The sequence below is a fragment of the Jaculus jaculus genome, chromosome 4, assembly GCF_020740685.1.
Source record: "Jaculus jaculus isolate mJacJac1 chromosome 4, mJacJac1.mat.Y.cur, whole genome shotgun sequence".
Classification (NCBI taxonomy): Eukaryota; Metazoa; Chordata; class Mammalia; order Rodentia; family Dipodidae; genus Jaculus; species Jaculus jaculus.
In genome coordinates, this window is record NC_059105.1 from 175,054,725 (window position 1) to 175,081,892 (window position 27,168).

General features: G+C 44.1%; 1 protein-coding gene across 4 annotated transcripts in view; it reads left to right on the top strand.

Annotated features, from left to right (window-relative positions):
- The first annotated feature begins 6,341 nt into the window (after positions 1-6,341).
- Positions 6,342-27,168, top strand: part of Bbx (BBX high mobility group box domain containing) — a 277,763-nt gene continuing 256,936 nt past the window's right edge. For 3 of the 4 annotated variants that reach the window (XM_045146691.1, XM_045146690.1, XM_045146692.1), the window contains exons 1-2: positions 6,343-6,489; positions 10,075-10,143. The gene's annotated coding sequence lies outside the window, so the exon portion shown is untranslated. Of the gene's footprint in view, positions 6,490-10,074; positions 10,144-27,168 lie in introns of all 4 variants that reach the window. The other variant, XM_045146693.1, reaches the window with a different exon arrangement.

Consider the following 27,168-nt stretch of genomic DNA (forward strand, 5'->3'; position numbering starts at 1 on the left):
TTAAGTTTTATTTATGACAGAGAGAGAGAGAGAGAGAGAGAGAGAGAGAGAGAGAGAGAGAATGGGCACACCAGGGCCTCAAGCCAGTGCAAACAAACTCCAGACACATATGCCGTCTTATGTGTCTGGTTTACATGAGTCTTGGAGAATCGAACCAGAGTCCTTTGGCTTTAGAAGCAAACACCTTAACTGCTAAGTCATCCCTCTAGCCCCCTTGTATGGATTTTAGTGAGCATGTTAGTCAATCTAAAAGGTAGAACAGGGCTGGACATGCACAAGGAGGTGCACACATCTGGAGTTCGTTTGCAATGGCTGGAGGCCCTGGTGTGTCCATCCTCTCTTCCCCCCTTTCTCTGTCAAATTAATAAATAAAAATAAAATTTTTAAAAGGTAGAGCAGAATATTAAAACAAGATGCTGATATAATCTCCAGCGACTATAATGTTGGTCATCAGTTAAAGATTTCTGCGGCTACATCAGTGATGTGATAATGCAAGGGGAGATATATGGATGCCTTAAAAGTAGTGATATAGGGCTGGAGAGATGGCTTAGTGGTTAAGCACTTGCCTGTGAAGCCTAAGGACCCTGGTTCGAGGCTCGGTTCCCCAGGTCCCACGTTAGCCAGATGCACAAGGGGGCGCACGCGTCTGGAGTTCGTTTGCAGAGGCTGGAAGCCCTGGCGCGCCCATTCTCTCTCTCTCTCTCTCCCTCTGTCTTTCTCTCTGTGTCTGTCGCTCTCAAATAAATAAATAGTTTAAAAAAAAAAAAAAGTAGTGATATAGTCAAAATCCCATAGAAGATGCAAGGGAGTGGGGATTTTGAAGTGCTTGGCTGGGCTGAACATTGTTACTCTCAACTGTGTGGAGATCCAGCCGACGCTGACTCTCTTTTCAGACTGCGAGTCTTTGGAGTGGTGCTGAGAAGTGGTCCACCTGCATGAGTTCCAATTTTCAGTCCCTTTGCATGGGCCCTAAAGGAAGGGCTGTGATCGCCTCCCTCCCCCATTTGTCTTAAATATAGAAAAAGTCAGCCCCAGAAAGGTCAAGAACACGTCAAACCTGTTATCTACAGCAGTGTCACTGTAGAGAGTTGCAGCGCATGAAACAAAGCTTAGTTCAAAGAATGATTTATTAACTTTGCCTAATTGCTTGCTTTATCCTGGGATGAGGCTCCTCTTTCTTGGTCTTCTCCACTCATTTTGCTGCTTTAGATCACGTCTGATGTAGCCCAAGCTGGCCTTGGTTCTTGCTTCTGCGTTTCTTCCTTCCAAGTTCTGGAATTTCAGACATACACCATGCCCTGTTTCTGATAAACTTTTAATTAAGTAATCTATTTTCATTTGAAATGCTTTTATTTATTTGAGAGTGATACACACACAGAGAAAGAGGCAGACAGAAAGGGAGTGAGTATTGGCTTGCCAGGGCCTCCTGCTATTGCAAACAAACTTCAGACACACGTGCCACTTTGTGCATTTGGCTTTACATGGGTACTGGGTGAATGAACTCAGGCTGTAAGATTTTGCAAACAAGCACCTTTAACCACTGAGAAATCTCTCCAGCCCACTGATATCTTTTATGTACAGAGATTCTGGAGTCAGTATAGTGAAAAATGCAATTATAGACCCTGAGTAAATAAATTGTAACAGGATACATAAACTTCATTGATATGAGACTTAAGTTTTATAAAACTTTCTGCAGTGCAGTTATCATTGACTTGTAGGTATGAAAGATCAATAAAATATCAGCATTTGAATGTTTTTGTGTTTTAAGGTTAAGTACCTTATATGTATTTTTAAATGTTTAATTGCTATTGTTTATCCCATTTTTATAAACAAGGAAACTATGTCCTAGACTGATTAAGAAATTTTTTCAAGGTCACACAGCTAGGAATTGAGGAAATCGGAGTTTAACTAAAATTGTGGAAAGAAGTAAAATGAAAATATAGCAAAAGAATTCTGGGCTGAATCTCATTAGAAAAAATAAAGTAAGCCATCATTTATTGTGTGTTTATTACATGACAAGTATCATTTGTATGTGCATATACATACTTGTATATACACATTTAATTTTTTTCTAAAATTGCTTTATGTGGTTAATAAAGAAGGGCTCATAAGCTGGGTGTGGTGGCGCATGCCTTTAATCCCAGCATTCAGGAGGCAGAGGTAGGAGGATCACCATGAGTTCAAGGCTACCCTGAGATTACATAGTAAATTCCAGGTCTGTTGGTCAGTCTGTGCTAGATTGAGACCCTACCTCGAAAAACCAAAAGAAAAAAAAAAAAGAAGGGTTTATATAAATTAAGATTAGTAAAGTAGACAATTGAAGCTGATTAAGAGGTGAAGCTTATGAGGTCAGCCTAGAAACAAGAGAAGTCTTGACCATGTAAGCAACCGTCACTTCTATTTATAGCCAGGATCATAAGAATGAAATTAATTCTGTGAAAACTATGTTTCCTGATTTATGTTTAATTTTAGAACACCACTGGAATTTGAAATTTTTTGATACTTTCATGTGAAATATTAGAAATCTAAAAAGAGTAAAATATTACGTGAAGGCTACTTCTAAGCCTCACTCTTTCCTTAGTCTAGAGGTCCTACCATCTACGTTTCCTATCTATCCAGAACATCCACGCTAGAGGCTGGAATGCCGCCGCTTCTTCCAGGAGCAGGAAATTCCCTTTTCTTGCCTCGGCATGCGCAAAGTCCCTGACACAAAGTGCATACTCCGTAAATGTCTAGGAAAGGCAGATGGAATAGGCCCAACATGATCCTCAATGTAAATGTGTCACTATTATACAATATCTGCTCTTAAAAAGTGGGGCTGGGAAAATGCCTCAGTGGTGAAGGGTGCTTCCTGTAAAGCCCGGCAGCCCAGGGTTCAATTCCCAAGCCACTCGCATCAGCTGGATGCAAGCATCTGGCATTCATTTGCAGCGCAAGAGGCCCTGGTGCATCCATCCACATCACACACACAAGTGCAAATAAATAAATAAGAATTGAAAGTATAATTTTCATAATTCTAAATATTCCATGAACCCATCAGTTTTCTAGTAGCAGTAATGACTTGTAAGGCATTACTTTTTTTTTCTAATATTTTTTGTTCATTTTTATTTATTTGAGAGTGACAGAGAAAGAGAGAGAGAGAGGAGCAGATAGAGAGAGAAAGAGAGAATGGGCATGACAGGGCTTCTAGCCACTGCAAACGAACTCCAGATGCATGTGCCCCCTTGTGCATCTGGCTAATGTGGGTTCTGGGGAATCAAGCCTTGACCCGGGGTCCTTAGGATTCACAGGCAAGCACATAACTGCTAAGCTGTCTCTCCAGCCCATAAGGCATTACTTTAATGCACACTGCCTTGTGCTCTTGTGCATTGGTCCTTGTCAGTTAACCCCTGTACTGTCCGGGGTCATTTATTTAGTTAGTTGTTTTTTTAAGAAAAATATTTTTTTAATTTGAGAGACAGAAAGAGCAGAGAATGAGAGAGAATTAAGGAGAGAGAGAGAGAGAGGGAGGGAGAGAGAGAGAGAATGGGACCAGGGCCTCTAGCCACTGCAAACGAACTCCAGATGTATGCACCACCTTGTGCATCTAGCTTATGTGGGTTCTGGGGAATTGAACCTGGGTCCTTTGGCTTCACAGGCAGGCTCTTTAACTACTAAGCCATCTCTCCAGCCCTGTCAGTGGTCTTTAAACTAGAATGCAAAACTTTGGGGTATATGTTAAAACCTCGTCATGGGTGTGTCTACATTTAAATAGACTATGGAAATAATTAAAACTCCAATTTTACTTTTTACTTACTTATCCCGTGCCTTTTGTTATGTAACAAACCAAATTTGTTACATTTTGTTTTGGTGACTAAATGTTTTATAATAATAATATATGTAAGCTATGGTACTTTTTTTTTTTTTGCGAGGTAGGATCTCACTCTAGTACAGGCTGATCTGGAACAGACTATGCAGTCTTAGGCTGGCCTGGAACTCATGGCAATCCTCCTACCTCTGTCTCTTGAGTGTTGGGATTAAAAGTCATGTGCCACCACACCTGGCTGCTGTGGTACAGTTAAATTTATATATCAATATACAAATTTTGAGGTCACATGCTCATTTTACTGAGAGCAATGTGTAATGTAAGTTTGGCCACTACATTATATAATATTCCTAAGACAAATGTAATTCAACTAATATGGCTGTGTGACTATCAGAAGATTAGGGTATGCTTTCTATGATGGAGTTGGAAATAATAGTGAGGAATGGGCTAGCTTTTTATATTTTTATTTTACATATTATGTATGCTAGCAAGCAATTCATAATATTTCACCCAGCAATTAAATATAGCAACTCTGTTGATATTTTTCTTCCAAATAAAGGACAATGAAATCCTAAGAAAGTTTTCTTTCCCTCTGCCTCTTATCTCTGAAGTGTGTTATTTGGAAAGAAGGATCATTGAGCTACAATGTATGTTGGGCATTAAAAATTCTGGGTTTAAGTTCCTTCTTCATTGGCGTCCTGTGCTTACCTTAATTTGTCCCTGCCTCATTTCTCTTAGGGGTAAAATAGAGATAATAATGTTTAGCATCGACCTCAGAGCAGTGTAGTGTGAATAAAGAACACTTTGTTCCTTCTGCCAGCTGAATACAGAAGCACATTAATATAACCTTTAATGTTTTCACTTTTTAAAAATGACAATTTTAGAGAAGTTTTCCCTTTAAAATTATTTTCTTCTGAAAATAAACAAAATACTACATTGCTAATTTCAGTTTATTTTTTCTGCATCTGTCTTCTCTTTTCTACTCTTACACAAATACAAACATGTACTCATCTGATCATTTTATGGCTATGGGAGGAAAAACTTTACGATCAAATCAAGAGAATAAAAGGGAACATGAAATAAATTCTCTTATTCAGCTTTCCCTTAACATTTAAAGCTATGCATCTAGGATATCAAATAATACTGTTTTATTTTCAAAATGTTTGTATTTAAGAATAGTTCATAGTCTCTTGCCAGAGGAATACATGGCAAACATCTAAGTCTCAGGATAATGCTTTTGTGCATAGTTGATGATGAATAAATAAGAAAGAAAATCAGGGTAACACTAATTTCAATCTCAAAAAAAATACTAAAATCAGATCTGAGAATTAAAGACACTAACAAACTTGCTCAAGATTGCTCAACTCATCAAAAAGTTGAGTTGACATTTTGTTCTCCTAAAATTCCACCTTTGGCCTTTTCCGTGCAATCTTTTGACTTCTTCATATCAGACTGTTAAATGTAATGTGCTAAAGATGCATCATAGAAAAAAAAATAATTAAGACTTGCTCTCAGGTTCATCTTTCCAGAAGTCATCTAAAACACCCTAGTCAAATAGGATGGGAAATATGGAAAGTAAAAGCCATATTAGATGCATATATACTATAAAAATAAATCGTGAATATATTGAATCAAAAGATCCATTTCTAAGGTGAAGGGTCAGTAACCAAACTTCCATGACTCATTCTACCTACATGCACATTTTGCATGTCCACACAGGTGAAAGCCCTCTTTTGAGTAGCTAAAAGTAGGCATTTGGCCATTTTAATAAAAAAAAATGTGTATCTTTCCGTGTGTAATTTTGAGTTTCCTTCCCCCTGCATTTACCTGCAAAAAAGGCATTCCCAACCTCAGCGCGTTGTAGTCCTAATAAACTTATCTTGCACTACATTTGGCCTATGTGATGGCTAACCCAATTCCATCAAAGGGATCCAAGCCTTTCTTGGCCACTTGTTAGCAGGTCAGACTGTCAAATCCTAACACAATGTAGGCTCCGCTCCTGTTTTTCATGGAGTATCAGAAGGCAGCGACCCCCCCCCGTCCCCCCCAAAAAATCCTTCACTTTCATATCCAGTGGAGTTGCAGTTTATTACCCCTAACCCTCCCAAGTCAAAAGGACTGACCAGTTTCTAGCCTGGCAAGTTTAGTGTAGACATGGCTTCCTCCTTTTTCTGTCCCCCCACACCCCCCTTACTCTGCTGGGCCTGTCTGTCTGTCTGTGCCTTCAGTCTACAGGTCCCGAACATCCGAAAATCGAGAACGTGATGATCTTTGTGTGTGTGTGTGTCTCTCTCTCTCTCTCCTTCTCTCTCGCTCTCTCTCTCTCTCCCTCTCTCTCTCTCTCCCTCTCTCTGTGCGAAATGTGTGTATGTGTGCGCGTGTGTGTTTGGGTGTAACGGGCGCGCTGTTTGGCTGCGCGGCCCGTCCGTCAAGCGCGCGGGCCAATGGCAGGCTGCCTTATATAAAAAACGAGTGTTTTCGGTCTCGTCTCCGGGCTTTGCATGGTACTGTCGGCGGCGCGGCGAGGAGCGGCGGAGGCAGAGCGGCTCCGCGAGCTCCCTCCTCCTCCTCCTCCCTCCCTCGCCCGCTCGCCCGCTCGCTCTCCCTCCTTCCTTCCCTCCTTCCCTCCCGGGCACTTTCCCATCGAGGAGCCCCGGAGTGGCCGCCGAGGGCGAGCCCGCGAGGTAGGCGCCCCGCCATCCGTCCCCGAGCCAGCGCTGCCCGGCCCTGCCCGGCGTCCCCCGGGCGCTCCCGCCGCCCGCCCGCCCGCCCGCCCGCCGCACTTTCTGTTTCCCCGCCGCCTCCCTCGCTCGCTCCCGGGCCGGGCTTGCAGCCCCGGGTCCCGGCGGCGGCCGGCCGGCGGGGCTGCCGGACTTGCAGAGCATCGGGGCAGCCCGCGCGCCGCTCGCTCGCGGGGCGCACTTTCCCAGCCTCCCCGCTCCTCCACGCAAAACTTTGGGGTGGGGTGCGCGGGGGCGGTGGCGTGGCCGAGAGGTCGGCGCGGCGGCCGCGGGGTTTGGGGGGTTGGCGGCGGCGGCGGCGGCGGCGAAGGGGGCGCCGAGGCAGTGCCCGGGCGAGCGGGGAAAGGCTGGGGGCCGGGCCGGGGAGGAGCAGTAGGCCAGCCGGTGCCAGGCTGCGTTTGCAAAGGCACGGGCACGAGCACCTCGACCCGCGGGGGGCACCGGGAGCCCCGGGGCGCCGATTGGGGGGGGGGAGCCGCCGAGCTGCCGGAGCCAAGCCAGCACGGAGCCCTTGGCTCACGCGCCCCGGAGGCCGGCCCGGGTGGACGCCCCGGGCTGGGGGGTGGGGGAGGGAAGACCACCTCCTCCCACCGCCACCCCCAAAGGAAAACTTCACCGGGGCGAAAGTACCGTGCAAGGCAGGCGGGCCGCCGCGGGGCTCGGGCGGCCGGGGAGGTGGGGCCTGGGGCTCGGGGCTCGGGGCTCGGAGGGGGGAGGAGGGCAGGGGCCGGGGAAGGCTGCCCCTCCGTGGATCCGGGCAACGTTTTCGTGTGCGTTGGTGACCGGGCCGGGCGGGGAGGGGGTTGGTGGTGGTGGACACAGCGGCAGTCCAGTTGCTCGTTCAGCTGGGAGAGTTGGGATTCCGGGGTTCCGGTTCCCTCCACCCCTCTCTCGTCCCGGGGATCGGCGCTGCCTGTGCTCCCCCACCCGGAGCCCCGAACCCCGAGCCCAGAGCGAGCGAGAGAGCGAGCGCGGAGACTGGATAAAGTGCTGCCTGGGTGCCAGAGTAGCCTGGAGGAAGCACGGGGGGAGGCGGAGAGAGAGAGAGAGAGGGAGAGAGAGGAGAGAGAGAGAGAGGAGAGAGAGGGAGAGAGAGGAGAGAGAGAGAGAGAGAGAGGAGAGGAGAGAGAGATATGAGGGGAGAGAGGGAGAGGGGAGGGGAGGGGAGGGGAGGGAAGGGGAGGGGGAGGCTGTGTCAGGATTTTGCTTGAACGTGGGATTATGTTGTGTCAATAAGTTTAAGGTGGAGAGAGCGAGGCTGGGGGCGGTGGTGGGGGGGAGGAGCCGGAGGAGGAGGAGGAGGAGGAAGGCCTGGGCTGCTGGAAGTCTCCTTTTCTGAAGGTAAGTTACGGCATTGCATGGTCGCGGTGACAGAAAACTTGCAGGTCCTTTCTCCGGGGACGGGGTCGAAGCCTCTTAGAAAGAGCTCCCCGAAGCCCCGTGAAGCCACACACGCGTGCTGCACAGTTTTATTTGCTGCGATCCGGGTCGCGAGTCAATTGAACAGAAATCCAGACTCGAGCTTTCTTTTTCCTCCTCCACCTCGTCTCCTCGCTCACTTCCACCCTCTGAAATGTTTTATTTATTTATTTATATTATTATGATGATTACTCGGTATTGTATGAAACTTAACTGAGATGAGCCCCCCCCACCCCCCTAATCCAGAGTCCTGTAAATGCACAAGGACCCCTAGATCCAGGAATCTGGAACACGTTCGTGTGAAAATACCCGCGATCGTTTCTGCTAAATGAGGAAGGTAAAACGAAACGATGCAAAAAAAAAAAAAAAGGCTAAGACACAACACGTACGACAGAGGTGGGGGGTGGTGGTGGTGGGAAGAGACAGAGAAGCTATTTTTTGCTTTCCTTTTTGTAGGAAGGGGAAAATCAAGCGTGCCCTGCCCTCTGCGCCCCGCGCGTGAGGGCACGCGTGCACATTCCCCGGGTGTGAGCCCGGAGGGGCCCAGGTGGACGTTGTTGAAAAGTTTCTCGGGGTGGGGGTTGGGGGGTTGGGGGGCCGCGGGCTGGAGGCGTGGGGGATGGGGACGGGGACGGGGCGCGCGGCGCCGCTGGCCTGGGGCTCTGAAACCATTGCCCGCCCTGGGCATGACACGTCCGGGTCTCGTGTCCACCGGGGCCGCTGGACACGCGGGGGTGGGGTGGGGAGGGACTTTTCCCCGTACGGAGACTGAGTGTATGTGTGTGTGTGTGTGTGTGTGTGTGTGTGTGTGTGTGTTGGGGTGTCGGCGGTGAGGGGGGCCGCGAAGCGCGTTCTGCCATCCCCTCGGGGTGGTCCACTCGCGGCGTGGGGTCCCCACGCGCGTCCCCGTCCCCCCTGCGCCGCCTCGGCTCGCGCGACTCCGCGAGGCGGCCCGGCGCTGTCCCCGGCGTGGACGTGCCCGCCAGGAGCCCCGGCGCCCGCGCCCCACGCCGCCCCACGCCGCGCCGCGCGCCCCGAGCCGGGAACGGCCGCGCGGGGCCCGGGCGGCGGCGGCGCCTCCCCGGGGGCAGCGGAGGCGGCGGCGGCGGCGGCGGCGGGATCCTCGCCGGGCCGCGGGGGGAGGCGGAGGACGAGGACGAGGAGGAGGAGGAGCGGGCGGAGGAGGAAGAGGAGAGGGAGACGTCGTCCCCCCACCCCGCCCCGGCCGCCGCCAGCTCCGGCGGGCACGGGGACGCCCCGCTCGCCGCCGCCCCTGCGCGGTGCCCGGAGAGGTGCTGGAGCCGACTTTAACGCCCCGAGTGTGAGATTCGCACTTCTTTCTTTTTCTTTTTCCCTTCCCCTCCTTCCCCCGAAGCAAGATGGACTCTATTGCCTTTCTCTCTCCTCCCTCCTGCCTCTCGGTCTCGCCAGCCTCCGAAGATCGACATTTTGTACCGAGATGCAAACTTGACGGTGCGGGCCCCGCGCCCGCCTTGGGGGGTCCCCTCCCTCGCTCCCGGCGCCCCGCTGGTCTCCGGGCTTCACCCCGACCCGCTGGCCGCCGCGGCTCGGGCTTCGGTGCTTTTCTTCCCGCCCGGCTCGGCTCCCGGCTCCAGCCTGGGAGCTGCGAACCTGGCCGGGCTGCGGGGACGCTGGGGCCGCCCTGGGGCCTGGGATACCTGGTGGCCAGGGCCCCTCCCGCCGGCCCGGCCGCGCTGCCTGTCCATCTGACGCTCGGCTGGCCCGTGCTGTGCTCGTCCTGGGGGTGGCCATCACTTGTGAAAGTGGATGAATGTTCCCCATGTGGGCTCTGCTGCTCGCAGAACCGATCAACTTTCTGCCTCGTGCACAAGGGAAGTAGGAAGGCAGGGTGTTGCAGAGACCCTCCAAATACCAGCTGCGCCGACCACCCCCCATCCTCTGCCTTTGCAATATGTGGAGCTCCTTTCCCTCTCTGCCCCTTCAGTCCTGGGGGCGGGGGGGGGGGGGGTTTGGGGAAGGCTTGGGGCTGGTGTGGAGCCGGACTCCAGGGTTTTAGTGTCACCCCTCAGAGAACTCCTCCAGTAAGGCTTGCCACGCTGATGATGTGCCTTTATTTGATACTTACAGGTCACTGTCATATGACAAAGGCGTTGCAGTTCACTGTCCTTCCTGCCTGCAGCCCATTTTCCTTCCCGGGTAAGTACGCACTCTTCTCTTCGTACAGCGCTGTTGCGTGGCTGCAAGTTTGGACATAAGGATCACTTTTGTTCACATGGAAAGATGCTCGATTGGGTGTTTAGTAACCCCAGAAAGCCTGTCTCACTGAGTTGTTAATAGCAAAAGCCACCATCGATTTGTCTTCAGAATTACAGCTGTGAGTTATTATTTCAAGATTGTTTAAATGTTTGTCTGTAGTTCTGTAGGTGTCATTTTCAAATCATTATTTAAATAAATCGTGACAATTTACACAGAGTTGAAGGCCTAATAAATTTGTTAGCAACATTTCTATATTGCTAACAGCATATGACTGCAACTGAGTGTTAATGTCGCAACACATAACCCACCACCCCCTGGTGAATGCACTGAGGAGGGCCTTCACTGGGATTGGGTCAGGGAGGAGAGAAATGATGGTACCAACGCGTGACGTGTCCATACAAAGTATCACGCTATAATAATTAAAAAAAAAAAAACCCAAGGAAGTATTCTGAAGGCCCCTCTAAAAACAGTGACCGTGCTTGCCTTCTCCCAGGTTCTTCCTCTCAGTAATGGTGTTTGTAAGGTACTTTTCAGCTGGGAAAGAATATAGTAAATCGAGTGTCCGGTACACGAGCTTAATTCAAAATTGAACACAGTTTCCTTAAAAATTTGAGTGACTGGCAAAATCAGGAGCATTTTACTAGTCTGCATATAAAATAAATAGCTGCTTTGAGATTTACTGTTAGGGACCATTTTCAGATATACACCTCTCCATAGGACAGTTCTGCAGTGTGTGTGGGACAGTAAGTGTCTGGAAAGTTTGTGAGAGAGAACATTGTAGTGAAGACATGGCTTTCAGAGCATTTGAGAGCAACACAGTGACCTGATGCTAGAAAGGGCAGCTGGCAAGTTTGCCCTTCCATTGGGAAGGACGCTCCAGGTATCCTGAGCTGTTGGCTGTCTCAAATCATTAGTTGTACCAAGTTTTTTAAACCTGCTTTGGTGCTTTGTGATACTAGTATCATAATGAATTTGGAGATTGTTTTGTGAATGAAAATGGACTCAATACAGTTTTTGGTTAAAGAAAATTTGAAGCTTTCATCTTATTTTTTGCTTCCTGATTTGCTAGGTGACATATTGTATATATTAATAAGATGTGTTAATATGAAGCGGAGTGGAGGATTGATCAGGTCTTTGTGGTTGTGTCTGTCAAGTTGCAAAATGTATTTGGATGTTACTGGGGAGTGTAGGTAGTCTAAAGTTCTGTCTTCAACATTTTCTGTGGCATGTAAACATTACATTACTCTTTATAATGGGTAATTTCTTCCTTTGGAAATCTCATACTGTCACATGTAGAACAGACTGATTGCAGTGTTCTGAATGCAGTTATCCAGTGAATTTAGTGCATGCTAAGATATGTGCAGTGCACTATAGTTGATGTTTTAAACTTGTTTGGAAAAAAGTTTTCCATTTATGAACATATGATTATAGTAATCGAAATACGTTTCTGTTTGCTAAAGGACCCCATATTTACACATGCTGGATAACATTATTTTGTTCACTGTGGGGAACATTTAATGTTTTCTTCCCCGTGGAAATAAATTTGACCAATTCAGAAATTAAGATGAGGATGAGTACCAGAATAGAAGCCATCTGATGAGCTCTTCCTTCTCTTGAGATATCAAATGACTGCTTCATTAAAACAGTGTTTTCAAGACCAGCCTTTGAAGTCAGTGAAATGGTTTTGATAGTGTAGAAATTAGAATGGGATCTCTAAAAGTCACCTTGCCAATGAATTTATTGGTTATTTGCATCCAAAATGTGTTTATTGGATGTGAGGCTTACTTATCAAAGTAAGAACTTAAAAGTTTTTTGCTGATACATTGTCAACAGTTTCTGCACTTCTGTCTCATTATTCTGCATACCTTTATCAAATTCTGAAACAGAAGCTTTAATTTGTATTTCATGTGTCATGTTAGATATTACAAAGGTGGCCCATCTTGTGTCATGCTAAATATTAAGAAGGTGGCCCATGGGCTGGAGAGATGGCTTAGCGCTTAAGCACTTGCCTGTGAAGCCTAAGGACCCTGGTTCGAGGCTCGATTCTCCAGGACCCATGTTAGTCAGGTGAACAAGCGGGCACACGGGTCTGGAGTTCGTTTGCAGTAGCTGGAGGCCCTGGTGCACCCATTCTCTCTCTCTCTGCGTCACTCTCAAATAAATAAATAAAAATAAACAACAACAAATTAAAATAAAAAGAAGGTGGCCCATCTTGTGTCATGCTAGCTATTAAGAAGGTGGCCCCTCTTTGTTGGTGTGGTCTCGTGATGTTACATCTTGGAGTACCGGGTGCTTTTAAGAATCCTTTCACTATAGGTATCTTGAACGATTTGCAATTTTGAGAATACAAATCCATCTTGATCCTTGTCTCTGAATGTTTACAAACTTCACATTGAAGTGAGCTTTGCTTTTACAGTAGAAGGAACAGCAGGTCTGGAGATGGTGTGCAGTTCAACTGTAAAGTAATATCGCCATATCTTTCAGTGAGATTGTAAATAGCTTCCAATTACTAGTCATCACTGAGCATGAAGTATATACTCCCTTATTACATAAGAGGCAAGGGCTGTATGTTTCAGTGGATCTTGGCAGAAATATCATTTCTGTATTAGAAATTCTTAATTGAGTTAATGGAGGTCTCACAGTTCTAATCTACTTTATAAAAACTTTTAGAAAATAGTGTCATTATAGATGATGTGTCTGTTTTTGTTGTAATAAAGGAAATCCCTGAGTTATTATTAGTGTCTCATAAAATACAATATTTACAGTTGTGATATTCAAATTAATTGAAGCAGTTAATTTTGAAACCATCATCAATGTGGAATTTAATTTCAGATTTAAGGTTCAACAAGTGCTTAACTTAGGAAAAAGATACTTTTCTTGAATTTGTAGTTTGACATTTACCTTATTTTTAAATCAAGGGTAGGTTGTTTTTTTTTTTTAAGGTAGGGTCTCTCTCTAGCCTAGGCTGACCTGGAATTCACTATATAGTTTCAGGCTAGCCTTGAACTCACAGCAGCCCTCCTTCCTCCCGAGTGCTGAGTGCTGGGGTTAAAGGTGTGGTAGTTTTTAAAGTAGGTGTGACTGGTATCTCTGTAATTCACTATGTAGTCTCAGGCTAACCTTGAACTCACAGCAGTCCTCCTACCTCCTGTGTGCTGGGATTAAAGGTGTGTACCACCACACCCAGCCCCAAGGGTAGTTTTTAAAGTAGGTGTGACTGGTATCTCTGTAATTCACTATGTAGTCTCAGGCTAACCTTGAACTCACAGCAGTCCTCCTACCTCCTGTGTGCTGGGATTAAAGGTGTGTACCACCACACCCAGCCCCAAGGGTAGTTTTTTTTTTAATTTAATTTATTAGTTTTCTTTTCAGTAAATACAGGCAGTTTGGTACCATTATTTAGGCTCATCTGTGATCTACCCCCTCCCATTAGACCCTCCTTGTTATTGAAAATGGGTGGTGCATTGTGGAGTTAGCCAAGGGTAGTTTTTAAAGTAGTCTGACTGTAACCTCTTACAGTGTTAGGCAGGTGCTTCAGTCTTACTGTGCAACATCAACAAACAAACTTCACCAAAACCATTACAGTTTTACTGAGTTTTTCACTGGGTGTCGCAGGTAAATTAGACGCAGGTTCTCCTGAGGCTGCGCGTTGAGAACCACTGTCCAAAGGTAGCAAAGACTAGGGTTAAGATTGACTGGTGGTTCTTCCAGCTTAAAAATTTGGTGGCCATAGTTCCATCAGTAGGTGTGTACTACCTCAAGGGCAGTCATTCCATACTGTGTCGAATTACAGAGATTTCTGTATTTTAAGTCATACCTGAGGAAAGTTTTGAGTAGTTTCACTCTACATTCATAGGTGATCATATTATCGTTTGGAAGGCAATTATAGTTTTTTGAAATGCCAACATACTGCACATCATTTTAAAAATGTAGTGATATACCCAGAAAGTCCTCATATAGTGATGGGAATTGTTTTCATGCTTTTCTTCTCAAACACAAAGATATGGTAAGAATTGAAACAAGTGTCTGCTGCAAAAGAGAATGCTAATGAAGGGAAACCAGCAAAGCACTCTATCTAAATATATAAGTAGAAGAAGAAAAAATGAGGGAATTGAAAGACTTAAAGGATTAAATTCCATGAAGCATTAACATACCTACCAGAATACAAAGTTAAATTATGTGAGTGAGTTCTTCACATAGGAGGTTGGATAAAAGATGACTATTGAGAATGAGTTAGATTTTATGAATTCTTTAAAAATTTTAAAATATGGTTCAATGTTGGTTAAATAACTAAATCAGTTAAGTATGATTCTCAGAAAAGTTCTGGGAACAAAACAAGCTCAATAGATACGGTGGCATATGCCTTTAGTCCCAGTGCTAGGGAGGCAGAGGTAAGAGGATCACTGTGAGCTGAGGCCAACCTGGGACCACAGTGTGAGTTCTGGGTCAGCTTGGGCTACAGTGAGACCAACACACACACACACCCACACCCACCCACCCACCACCACCACCACCACCAACAACAACAACAAATAAAAACAAAACCAGAAACCTTTGGACTGGAATATCTGAGATCCTGAAAGGAAGGAGGAAAGGGTATAGTTTTTGTATGAGGGATAAATAGAAGACCAGTAACTTATTTAAAAGGAGAAATGATGAAAATGGTTTTAAAACAGTTGCGTTTCTCAAATATATTAGAGATCTGTGAGATACACCTTCTTAAAACCCAACAGGACATAAGTGAATTGAAATAAGTGTCCTGAGACAATATGTACTTTCCTGTGATATATTCTATTCCTTTCTAATCTTTATAAATTGAATTCTCATCCAAGCTATATTTTAAACAAAAGTACTGATTATCAGTCACTAAATTGATTCCATGACTTACAGTTTGAAACTCACCAACCTCGAGTGTGTGCTGAAAATGGAGGTCCGTAGACACCATCCCCACATATTCTGAGGCAGGGTTTCTGGGGTGCAGAGCAGAAATCTAGATGCTGGATAATGTAGCAGGTGATTATGAAGTAGGTGGCAGGACCTTTGACACCCTCTGAGAAACTAAGAGACTAAGGGCTGAAGGTGGCACAGGCGTCACCCTCTGAGAGGTGACTGACTCCTGAGGTGTCCTCCGCAGTCCGTGCCGTGCTTTCGTCACGTGATCACAATGCCAGCAGAGCCCTCATCACCCTCTAGACGGACGTCCTGTTGGTGCGCGGAGGACGAGGGGCAGAGACGCGCGGTTCCGCCCTTGCTCCCTCCACTGCTCGCGGGCGAGGTCTGGGAGCGCGTCACCTCGGGGCTCTTAAACGTCCCTGTGCAAAGTGGACATGATAATGTCCACCACTGGGTGAGAACCACACAAGATACGCATATAATAATAGCATTGATCTGTAGTCACATTCAATACGTACTGTCTCTTTTCTAGTTACATCTTATGTCGTCCTAATCTCAACTGTTTGAAATTTCTTAGTACTAAACTTTTAAACTCCTTTTCAAGTGACTCTTAACTTTGGCATTACAAGACACTGGTGTATTATAAACCTGACATGAATTACTGGACAGGTAATTAATTAGGGAAGGAAATAACAGGAATAGCCTGGAAAAAGACAAGACAAACCAAGACATGGCACAGTGTTCCTTCAGGTTTGGGGAAATGCCTTTCCACTTCTTTACAAAGGTGGAGCCTGGGTCTGGAGGTGTGCGTCTGCGTCAGCATGCTTGTCTAGCATGGGCAAGGCCCTTGGCTAGATTCCCAGCCCTGTCAGAAGTATAACAGATGAAAAACAAAAAGCAAAAAACAAAAAACAAACATAATGCATAGGACTAACTCTTCACGAGATAGCTTTTAAACACAGTAGCTGCTATTGGTCATCGGTGCTCAAGCTTCCTTTCCTTAAGGCACATGGCATTGGTAGATGTAGTTCATATTTCAGGTGCTGTGGGTTTTGTATAGGGACTTCACAGTGTGCCAGAGCCTCTCCTTTGCCTGTCAAGAAGGGAGATCTGAGAACAAGTAAGAATGATGTCACGAGAATCGTGAATGTACTCACACATGCGTGTAAAATTATTTATAAACTATGGTATTTTTTCCTAACCAATTACGTGTGGCATTCGTCATGACTAATAATTTGCCCTCTGCCAAGATAAACTTTTAGTGCTTCATAAGCTGTGTTACATAAAACAAGTGCTTAGGTTAAAAGAAAAAAGATGGGCAAGCTAAGGAGAAAATGAATCTAATCTAATCTAATCTCTCTCTCTCTCTCTCTCTCTCTCTCTCTCTCTATATATATATATATATATATATATATATAAAATCTCAAGGTAACTTGAAATTTCAGTGTGAAAACCAAAATCTAGGAAAGCCATTAAAATGCCAAAATAGAACAGAAGTTAGAAATCAAGGTTCACAAAAATAGTGTCTTAGTTAAGTACATACAGTCTCTAACTTAGAAATTCATTTTTAAGTGGTCTCAACAATCATTTAATTTATGTGAATAAAATTAAGCAACATTGGCACTTTATAAGTTTTAAGATTATCTTTGCCAGCAGCGCCTGTGACTGGTTTTGATTGCTGGTCATCTATGTGAACACCTCTCACCTCTGCTTCACTGCAAGCTGATTAGGCTAATTCCACTGGCAATATCTGTTGAAACCTTGTGGTACCAAATACGAGGGTGCCAGGCATGAGGGAACATAGGGCCAGGAAAGCTAGATGCTGTCCTTGGGGTGTTTGCAGCCCCGAGCTGGGCAGCATCAGAGGGCCCTGAATGTGCAAACATAACACACACAGCCTGGCTAGGGCGCCCTCCACCAGTCCTCAGACATTCCGTTTTGAAGTGGTGAGTCTTTTCACTTTACTTTATGGAGCAAACTCATACCTCTGTAAGCTTTCTTTTACAAGGTTGAACAAAATCCAGGCTATTTTCATTAGGATTTACTGTTTGCTGTTAGAGGCATCATGGAAAGGTTGTGTTTCTCTAATTAATGTTACTTATGTACCTTCCCGTCTATTGACAAAATAAAGCTAGTGTTCTGCATATTGTTCTCAGATAAGAATGTTTTTGCATTTTATTGCTTTATAGAGGTCCTAGGTTCCATTTTAAAAAATATTTTTATTTATTTATGTAAGAGAGGAGGGCAGGGAGTATATGCTCATGCCAGGGCCTCCAGCCACCGCAAACTCCAGATGCCTGTGCCACCTTGCGCATCTGGCTCATGTGGGTCCTGAGGAATCAAACCTATGTTCTGAGGATTTGCAGGCAAGTGCCTTAACTGCTAAGCCATCTCTCCAGCCCCTAGAGAGACTGAGAGACCGAGAGAATGAAAGAACACATCAGGGCCTCTTGCCACTATATTTGGTGCATTTGGCTTTGTGTGGGTAGTGGGGAACTGAACATGGGCCACTAGGTTTGCAAGCTTTAACAGCTGGGCCATCTCTCCCTCCCCCACTGCTTTTAGTAATTAGTAAATGTTAAGAAATTGACTGTTTCATTCATTGTATTATAGAGCCAATGCAAAGTTTCCTATAAAAGCAAATGAAAAGTTTGGTCTGTGAGGCACTGGAAATGCAGTAACAGCTGAATCTTCATCATTGTGGTGAGACTAAGTCAGTCTTCATTTGACGTACCGTGAAACTGTTAATGCTAAAGAGTTGTTGGTTGATACAATTTTTATTACTTATTTCTATGACTGTAGGCCTGGCAGGACAGCTACAGGTTGAGGAATTCAGAGGGAGTTTTATTAGTAGTGACTATTTAATTATATTAAAAAAAATGCTGAGGTTTTCAGCCTTTCTCTTACAGGATCTTGCCATTTATTTATCCCGTGCTGGCCTTGAGTTCACAGTCATCCTGAGTGTCAGGATGACTTGCCTGCACTGTCCTGCCTAGCTTGTGTTTTTGGGGTGCTTCTCAAAACTTGCTCTCACTGATTGCCAAAAGAGTGCAGTGACAAAATGAGAAAGAAAATATGTCAACTTCCAGTGGTCAAACTTTATCCTTTTAGTTGCAGAAATTTAAATTTTTTGCCTGCCTTCCTCGTTTGTCTTCCTTTTCTTCCCTTAGGTCGCCTTCCTGACCTTCCTTTCTGCCACTTCCTCTTGTATTCTCTCACTCTCTCTTTGCCAGCCTATTCTATGTAATAACCAGTTCATCTGTGATACTGCCTGTAAAATTTTTTAAATGAACTTTTATTTGATTTTAAAGATTTATAGTCTTTGAGTTCTTTTTGTATTTAACACTAGTCATAAACAAGATTGTTGATAAATGAGTTTGAGACTTGTAAACTTTTTTACATATAAGTGTTAGTTAGGAAGGGACTACTGAGAAGTCTTTAGCAGGGCTATGTGACATAAAAGACACCTGTTGTTTTGATAAAATAGATTGACCTAAACTCTGAACCCACTCATTTTATTTCTTATGGTGATAGAATGATTACACAGTTTGAATTATATTAAAGGAAAACTGGACGTGTTTTTTTTTTAGATCGATCCTAAGTTGTATTTTATATTAGAAGGGAGCCTTCTTTGGTACTTGTAATTTTTTACAACTTTCACATGAGAAATATTACTTTTTAATGATGAGGAAATAGTCTTGAGTTAAATAACTCATCTGAGGCCACACAGCTAATAAATGATCTTGCCATGTTTAGGCGGCCAGTGGGCAGTGCCCTCATCTCCTGGGACTTTGTATTTACCTGCCATTGGGGCCACATACCTAGAAGCCAGAAGGTTTGGGGAAACTCAGGCAAGAATTCCGTGGATTTTCCTTTCTCCCCAAAGGGAAACTGAGGGAGTCTGGGGATGTGGTTCACGGGGTTGAGTGCTTGCTCAGCATTGGAAGAGCCCTAGGTTCTTTTCCGAGCACCCCATGAGGGCCCCGGCACACCCTGTGATCCTGGCACTTGAGGGCGGATGCAGGAGGATCAGAAGTTCAAGGTACTCCTTGGCTGCATAGCAGGTTTCAGGCCAGCCCGGGTTGTATGGGACACTGTCCTAACACCACACACGCGCTCTGATGAGAAACTTCTTCATGTTTTCGGAGTTAGGTGAGAAAGTCTCCGACATGTGCCTAATGTAAATTCTCTTCTGAGAGGCCACTGACAAAAGCTAAACCAACCCAAACAGTGCAAGTCAGTCAGCTTTCGCGTTGGTCCGTGGCGTCGGAGCCATCGCTAGGCCCTCGGGGCTCAGCAGAGACCACTGTCGTGAGGAGTCGGTTTGAGAGCTGAATATTTTGTAATGTTCTCTGGTAATTTTCAGTGCTTAATCAGTGAATATATTTTACTAGAGGAATTTGACAATAAAATATGCATAGTGCTATGAAATAGTTTCTGACATTTACTTTGACAGGAAATTCAATATTAGTGGAAAAATTAATAACTATATTTCAACTCATGGCCTTCACATCAGAGTATCTGCTGATCAAACATGAATTAGATACAGGGTCTGTTAAAAGTCTTAATTCATCCATTTTCAAAGTAAGTTAAGATAGTGTACTTCATATTTGTTTTACCTCCAGAATTTTTTTCTGTTGTGATAAGTAGAATGGATTTAATAACATATGCATTTGTATAGAAAGCATATTTGATTTAGAAAATGTAAAGTAACCTGGTGCTTTTTCTTACTAAAATTCCTATTTATCTGAATTAGATTCATTCTTTCTCTTTTTTTTTTTTTTAAATATTTTATTTATTTATTTGAGAGTGACAGAGACAGAGAGAAAGACAGATAGAGGGAGAGAGAGAGAATGGGCGTGCCAGGGCCTCCAGCCTCTGCAAACGAACTCCAGACGCGTGCGCCCCCTTGTGCATCTGGCTAACGTGGGACCTGGGGAACCGAGCCTCGAACCGGGGTCCTTAGGCTTCACAGGCGAGCGATTAACCGCTAAGCCATCTCTCCAGCCCCTTTCTCTTTTTTTATTATTTGTTTGTTTTGTTTTCAAGGCAGGGTCTCAAGGTAGTACTGCTGCTCTGGAAACCACTTTGTAGCCCCAGGCTGGCATCAGTCCTCCTACCTCAGCTTCCCACGTGCTGGGATTGAAGGAGGGCATCAGCACTCCCACCTAGAAATCAGATAGATTCTTTTTAATCTTCAAATTCAGTAGTCATAGCCTAATTCAGACATAAGGATTAAAAAGAGTTTATCGTGTCTGTGTGTGTGTGTGTGTGTGTGTGTGTGTGTGTGTGTGTGTGTAACAGAGCACAGTGAACGGTTCTTAACCAAGAGACCACCGAAACATTAGTGCCCTGTTGGGTTTCCAATATGAATTGAGTTACCCAGGTGACAAGATATAGTTCTGTTCTGGTTACGCCTGTGAGCGAGGGTGCAGGTAACTTTCTTTTCACTATTATATCTAACAGTTGGGGAACACAAACATGGCCATAAATCTTTTGAATGAAACAAAGAATGTATGCACTTTTCGTTAGATATCCCCATTTTAACACAGCAATTGTGTCCTAAGTTAAGAAGCCTGTCTCAACAAACAAACTTACATCCCTTGAATTTCTTTAGTAACTCTTCTTTTTAAAAAAAAAAAAAATTATTGACGACTTCTATACTTACAGACAATAAACCATGATAATTCCCTCTCCTCCCCCACTTTCCCCTTCACACCTCCACTCTCCATTTTTCCAGGTGTGGGTGTGTGTGTGTGTGTGTGTGTGTGTGTGTGTGTTTTCTGAGGTAGGGTCTTGCTGTATCCTAGGCCAATCTGGAATTAGTCTCAGGCTGGACTAGAACCCAGAGTGATCTTTCTATTTTAGCCTCCCCAGTGTTAGGATTAAAGGTATGTGCCACCACACCTAGGAAGGGGCCGGGGGACACAGAGAAAGAGAGAGAGGAAGAAGAGGGAGAATGGGCACACCGGGACCTGCAGCTACTGAAGCAAACTGCAGACACGTGTGCCACTGTGCACCGGCTTTCCGTGCGGAGCTAGGCTTTATGCGCAAGTGCCTTAACCGCTGAGCCATAGCAGCAGCCCACATTCTATCTTTTTATTCTTTCCTAAAATGGCTTGAACCCCCCTGTTCCATAAAACATAAATACAGTATTTTAATAAAGTAGATTTGGGGATGGTTATCTTATTAGAATAGTACTTTTTTTTTGCTCTGTTTTAGCCAAATATTACTGCCCCAAAGGTGCCGACTTTCCATTTCTGCGGCTTCATTCCTAGACTCAGGTGAGCGCTCGTCACAGTGCGCTGAAATAGTTTGGGATAATGTGAATTAGGTTAATCTTATGGCATCTGACACCTTTTTTTCCTCCCTGTTATATTGAGACATGTTCAGACAACATTTTCCAAATTAAGAAATTTGGTTAAGTGCTAGTGAGACTCAAGTGGCAAAAACTTACCAGTTTAATTCTCCACTTAATGGATCGATTGCCCAGTGTGTTAATGCGTGAGGGTGTAAAAATGAATATGGAGTAAGCTTGTTCTCAAAACAAACATATTTTGCTGTCTGGAAAAGCCAGTGAATGTCACTCCTGTAAGTTTATCTGTGCTGACTGTGCTAAGTGCCACTGAATTAAGGAGCAGTGGGAAGCTGGCCGGTTTTCTTACAGGACCCAGACGTGGAGGTGCAGGGTGAGCTCCTGGATGTGGCTTTGTCCTCGTCCCAGTTGCCATGAAGATTGTAGAACCAATTTAGTTAAAGAACTAGGGTGATTTTTGGAAGATCAGGCTTATGTCTGGGCATGCTGGCACATGTCTTTCATCTCACTACCTGGGCGACAGAGGCAGGATGGTTGAGGTGGGTTCCAGGCAAGCCCAGTCTACTGAGTGAGTTCCTGGCCAGGTAAAATACACAGTGAGACCCTCTTACAGCAACAAACCAATTTGTAAAGAAAAAAAAAATTAACTTTTGACCTTAATCATTTTATTTAAATATTGGCACATACTATTGATTGATTTATTTGACTGTTTTGGTAAAGCTTTAATTGCAAGCTGTACTTCAGTGAAGTTTTTTGGATTTCTTTTCTGCTTATTGATATTAACTGGTGTCAGAATCTGTAATGATACATGACTGAGCTGACAGGAGGTGCTTGATTATATGTCTCCAAGAGGACCCCACATCTGCTGTGTAGTGTTAAAAGCGTACTTAATAGTAACTTTGAACTTAACGTTTAGGGGTTCAAACACATGCCAGTATGTATGTATGCACGCACGAGTGTACGGGACATGCACACACATATGCATAGACATACATACATAGTGTGGTGGCTAATGTTTTGCTTAGACAAATTGTACTACTTAGCCATATGCTAATAATACTTTAATACAAGTATTGACATGATATTCTACAGAAGCAAAAATGTGTCTTTTGGTCCATGAGGGTTATAGGTAAGCTGTGGTTCTTTCGGCAAGTTGTGTTCAGGTTTTCCAGGGTGTCTTTAGCCTACACTTAGGTTGTGTTTCTCAGTTAGGAGACTGGGATTTGGAGACTTCTTTTCATTTATGGTCAGTGAATATGGCCTGACCTCCTAGTCAGCACCATTCTGTTTCTCATATCTCAAAATGAATGTGTTTTCACACAGTTATTTGTGGTCCTGTTTTGGCTGATCACTTGTGGAACTCAGCTCAATGTAGATGAAAACTCTTGTGTCTAAAGTATAGTGTTTTGTGTTCAAGTTGTCCACACTGGGTGCTTTTAAAACAAACATATGTTATAAAGCAAAGCCATTGGGCTGAAGAGATGGCTTAATGGTTAAGCGCTTTCCTGTGAAGCCCTGAGGACTCCAGTTCGAGACTCAATTTCCCAGGACCCACGTTAGCCAGATGCACAAGGGGGCGCATGCGCCTGGAGTTCATTTGCAGTGACTGAAGGCCCTGGCACGCCCATTCTCTCTCATGCTTGCTATCTGTCTCTTTCTCTGTCTGTTACTCTCAAATAAATAAATAAAAATAAAAACAAAAAACTTAAAAAAAGAAAGCAAAACCATAAAGAGGCTGATCTGGGAACATTGCTTTTAAGTATATATTTTATATTTTTATTTTTTATTTATTGGAATTTTTAAAAATTTCATTTTTAGAGACAGAGAGGGAGGGAGAGAATGGGCATACCAGGGCCCTTAGCCACTGCAAACAAACATCAGACACGTGCCACCTTGTGCACCTGGCTTTACCTGGGTACTGGGGAATTGAACCTGGGTCTTAGGCTTCACAGGCAAGCACCTTAACTACTAAGCCATCTCTGCAGCCCTGGGAAGATTTTTTGATAAGGTCACAACATGGACAGTGACTGAACTGTTTATATCAGAGTAGTAAAGAGGACCAGAAGCATGGAGATTCATAACTCATCCCTCCTGCATTGTCTGCCTTGAGGATGCTTGGAGTCATGGGAAGACGGTCATTGGGATCTTATTTGCCAGTCCTCGTGGTAATGATGAGCTTATTTGCAGCTCTTACATGCATTCTATATTAAATACATTATATATATATATATATATATATATATATATATATATATATACACATTACCATTTCCTGTGGTGCCATAAAAGCTTGAAACCAAGAGCACATGTTCAGATTTGTTTTAACAGCGTTTTTTGATATATTTTTTTGAATAGGGTCTTGCTCTAGCCCAGGCTGACCTACAGTTCACTATGTAGTCTCAGGTTGGCCTCAAAGTCATGGAGGTTTGCCTGTCTCTGCCTCATAAGTGCTGGGATTAAAGGTGTGCACCAAAATGCCCGACAAGTGAGTGTTTATGTTAATAATTTTCTCTGTATAAATAATTTTTATACGTTTTCTATAATATGGGAGGTCTTGATGGATGGGATCTCATGTTAAGAGCAGAGTTATGACTGTGAGGAACTAGCCCTGTGCATGCAGTGGTGAATTCACTACAGACAGAACTACAGTCATGAATCACTTGTGTTCTTTGTGATTTTCTTAAATTGATTGTATATGTCATATATTTTGAATTCAGGAGATGGGCTTTGAGCATAATGTACAGATCTTAAGGATTAGGATGGTATGTATACTTTTCTTCATTAAGTAATTTTGGTTTTGGTTTTTAGAGGTAGTGTCTCACTCTAGCCCAGGCGCAAACCTGGAATTAACTAGGTATTTTCAGGGTGGCCTTGAAGTAGCAGCGGTCCTCCTGCCTCTGCTTCTCCAGTGCTGGGATTAAAGTTGTGCACTGCCATATCTAGAGATTGAGTTAATGTTTTTTAAAAAGTTCTGGCTCTGCTTTTCAAAATGAAACATGTTTTTATTGACATGATTTTATATTTCTAAGTGACCTTTAAACAATGGCTAATAGTTTTCCAGATTGAAGTTTCGTTGTTCCTAAGTCACTATATTGAATACTCAGTGATATGTGGAGTGTAAATAGGGGAACTGCATAAATGAATACAATATTATTTTGTAGAGAATCAACTTTTGGTAAAGCAAATAATTTCTCTGTGTTATGTCTATTTGGTCATTCTGAGTTCCATATATTGTTTTTATCTTATGTAATATGTGATGCAGATGAGTAAGAGTTCTGGCGCTTGCATAAGATAAGAGAAAGAAATAAAAGAGTTGCAATAGGAAAGCAAGAAGTCAATCTATCCCTGTTTGCAGATCATAACATGCTATACTTAAAAGCTCTTAAGACTCCACCAGAAACTTCTTCTGGAAAGTGTTCTTATAGCCATCTTCAGCAGTGTAATAGGATACGAAATCAACATACAAAAGTCAGTAGTTTTTTACTATATCAATAACAAATTTGTTGATAAAGAAATGAGGTGCCAGCGTGGTGGCACACGCCTTTAATCCCAGCACTCAGGAGGCATAGGTAGGAGGATCGCCGCCGTGAGTTCGAGGCCATCCTGAGACTCCATAGTGAATTCCAGGTCAGCCTGGGCTAGAGTGAAACCTTACCTCGAAAAACCAAAAACAACAACAACAAAAAAAGAAGTCAGGGGCTGGAGTGATGGCTTAGCAGTTAAGCCAAAGGACCCAAGTTCAATTCACCAGTACCCACATAAAGCCAGATACATAAAGTGGTGTTCTCTCTCTGCCTATTTAAAAAAAAAGAAATCAGGAAAACATCCCATTCACAGTAGCATTAAAAAAATACCCAAGAAAGCTGGGCATGGTGGCTCATGCCTTTAATCCCAGCACTTGGGAGGCAAAGGTAGGAGGATTACCATGAATTTGAGGCCACTCTGAGACTACATAGGGAATTCCAATTCAGCCTGAGCTAGAGTGAAACCCTACCTTGAAACTCCCCCCCCCAAAAAAACAAGTAAAACCTAACCAAAGAGGTAAACAGTGTTTACAGTTAAAAGCTTAAAATACTGAAGAAAGACATTGAAGAATCTGAGCATAGAAAGACCTCCTATGGAGCTGGAGAGATGGCTTAGCTGTTAATGCGCCTGCCTGCAAAGCCTGAGGTTCTATTCCCCAGGACCCATGTAAGCCAGATAGATGCACAAGGGGCACACGCATCGGGAGTTCATTTGCAGCGGCTGGAGGCCCTGGTGCGCCCATTCTCATTATCTCTCTTCTCACTCTCTCTAACTTCTCTCTCAAATAAATAAATAAATAAATAAATAAATAAATAAATAAATAAATAAAAAACACAAAGTTAAATATGAAAGACCTTCCATGCCCATTAGTTGGCATAATTAATGTTGTAAAATGGCTGTGTTACTGAAGGTGGTCTGCCATTTCAGTGCAATCCCCTTCAAGATCCCATTGAGCTAGAAAAAGAGAAGACACAGTCCTGAAATTCACATAGGAATACAAAGTAGCCAAAGCTTTTAAAGACACACGACCTGTTTTTAAACACGAGCACACCAAATACCACCACTACCAACAATCAAAACCTGCACAAAAGGCAAATTTCCTAACGAATGAATGGGAAAATAGACAGTTTATGAAAGAAGAGTTGTCAGTGGCCAGTAGACATTTGAAAATGTGTTCACATTAGCCATTAGCAATCACAACTGAATTGAGATTCCATGTCGACCTGGCCAGAATAGCTATTCTGAAGAAACTGAACGGCTACAAGTGTATGCGGCTGGTGAGGCTATGATCTGGCATAGCCATTATGAGATCAGTTTGATGGCTGATTAAAAAAAAAAAACAAAGATAAGATTCGAACTGCTGTATGATCTAGCTTTACCCCAAAAGAATTAAGTCAGTGTACCCCAGAGCTACTAGCATATCCATATTTATTGCCGTGCTAAGTATAATAGTTGAGATATGCAAGCAGCCTAGATGCCCATCCGCCAATTTGCGGATAAAGGAAATGTGGAAATGTGGTATACATGCACAATGAAATTATATTCACTTGTAAAAAAGAATGGAATTATGTCATTTGTAGGAAAATAGAACAGAACATCATCATGTTAAGCAAAATAACCCAGACTCAGAAAGACGCATATCATGATTTCGTGTAGAATCCGTTTAAATTTATCCGTCTGCCATGCACGTAGAGGGCTCTGAGGGCGCGAGCACGGGCTGAAAGGGGGGGACGACGACGGTGCAGGAGCGGCGCCTCCGCCCAGGCTCGTTCCCACGTGTTCTGGCCGTTCCTCTAGGAAGCTGCCCCTGTGCAATACACAATGTAGCCTTTTCCCTCAGCTGCTTTTCTCTTGTCAACCTGCTCACGCCGTTGTCACTGAGCACGCCAGGCTCTGCAGTTGTGCCTCCGAGCCACGGCTCCATGTCCTAACCCTGGCTCCGGCCTCATGGACCCCTATGCAACTGGGTGTGACAAGTGAAACTTGTGTTTTGTTTTATGTATTGATTTAATTAAAAATATTTATTTACTTATTTGAGGGGAGAGAGGCAGATAGAGAATGGGTATGCCAGGACCTCTGCTCATTGAAGGAACGAACTCCAGACATAATGCGTCACCTTGTGCATCTGGCTTTACGTGGGTGCTAGGGGATTGAACACGGGTCCTTAGGCTTTTCAGGCAAGTGCCTTAAGCACTGACCCATCTCTCCAGCTGTGTATTTTGTTTTATTCA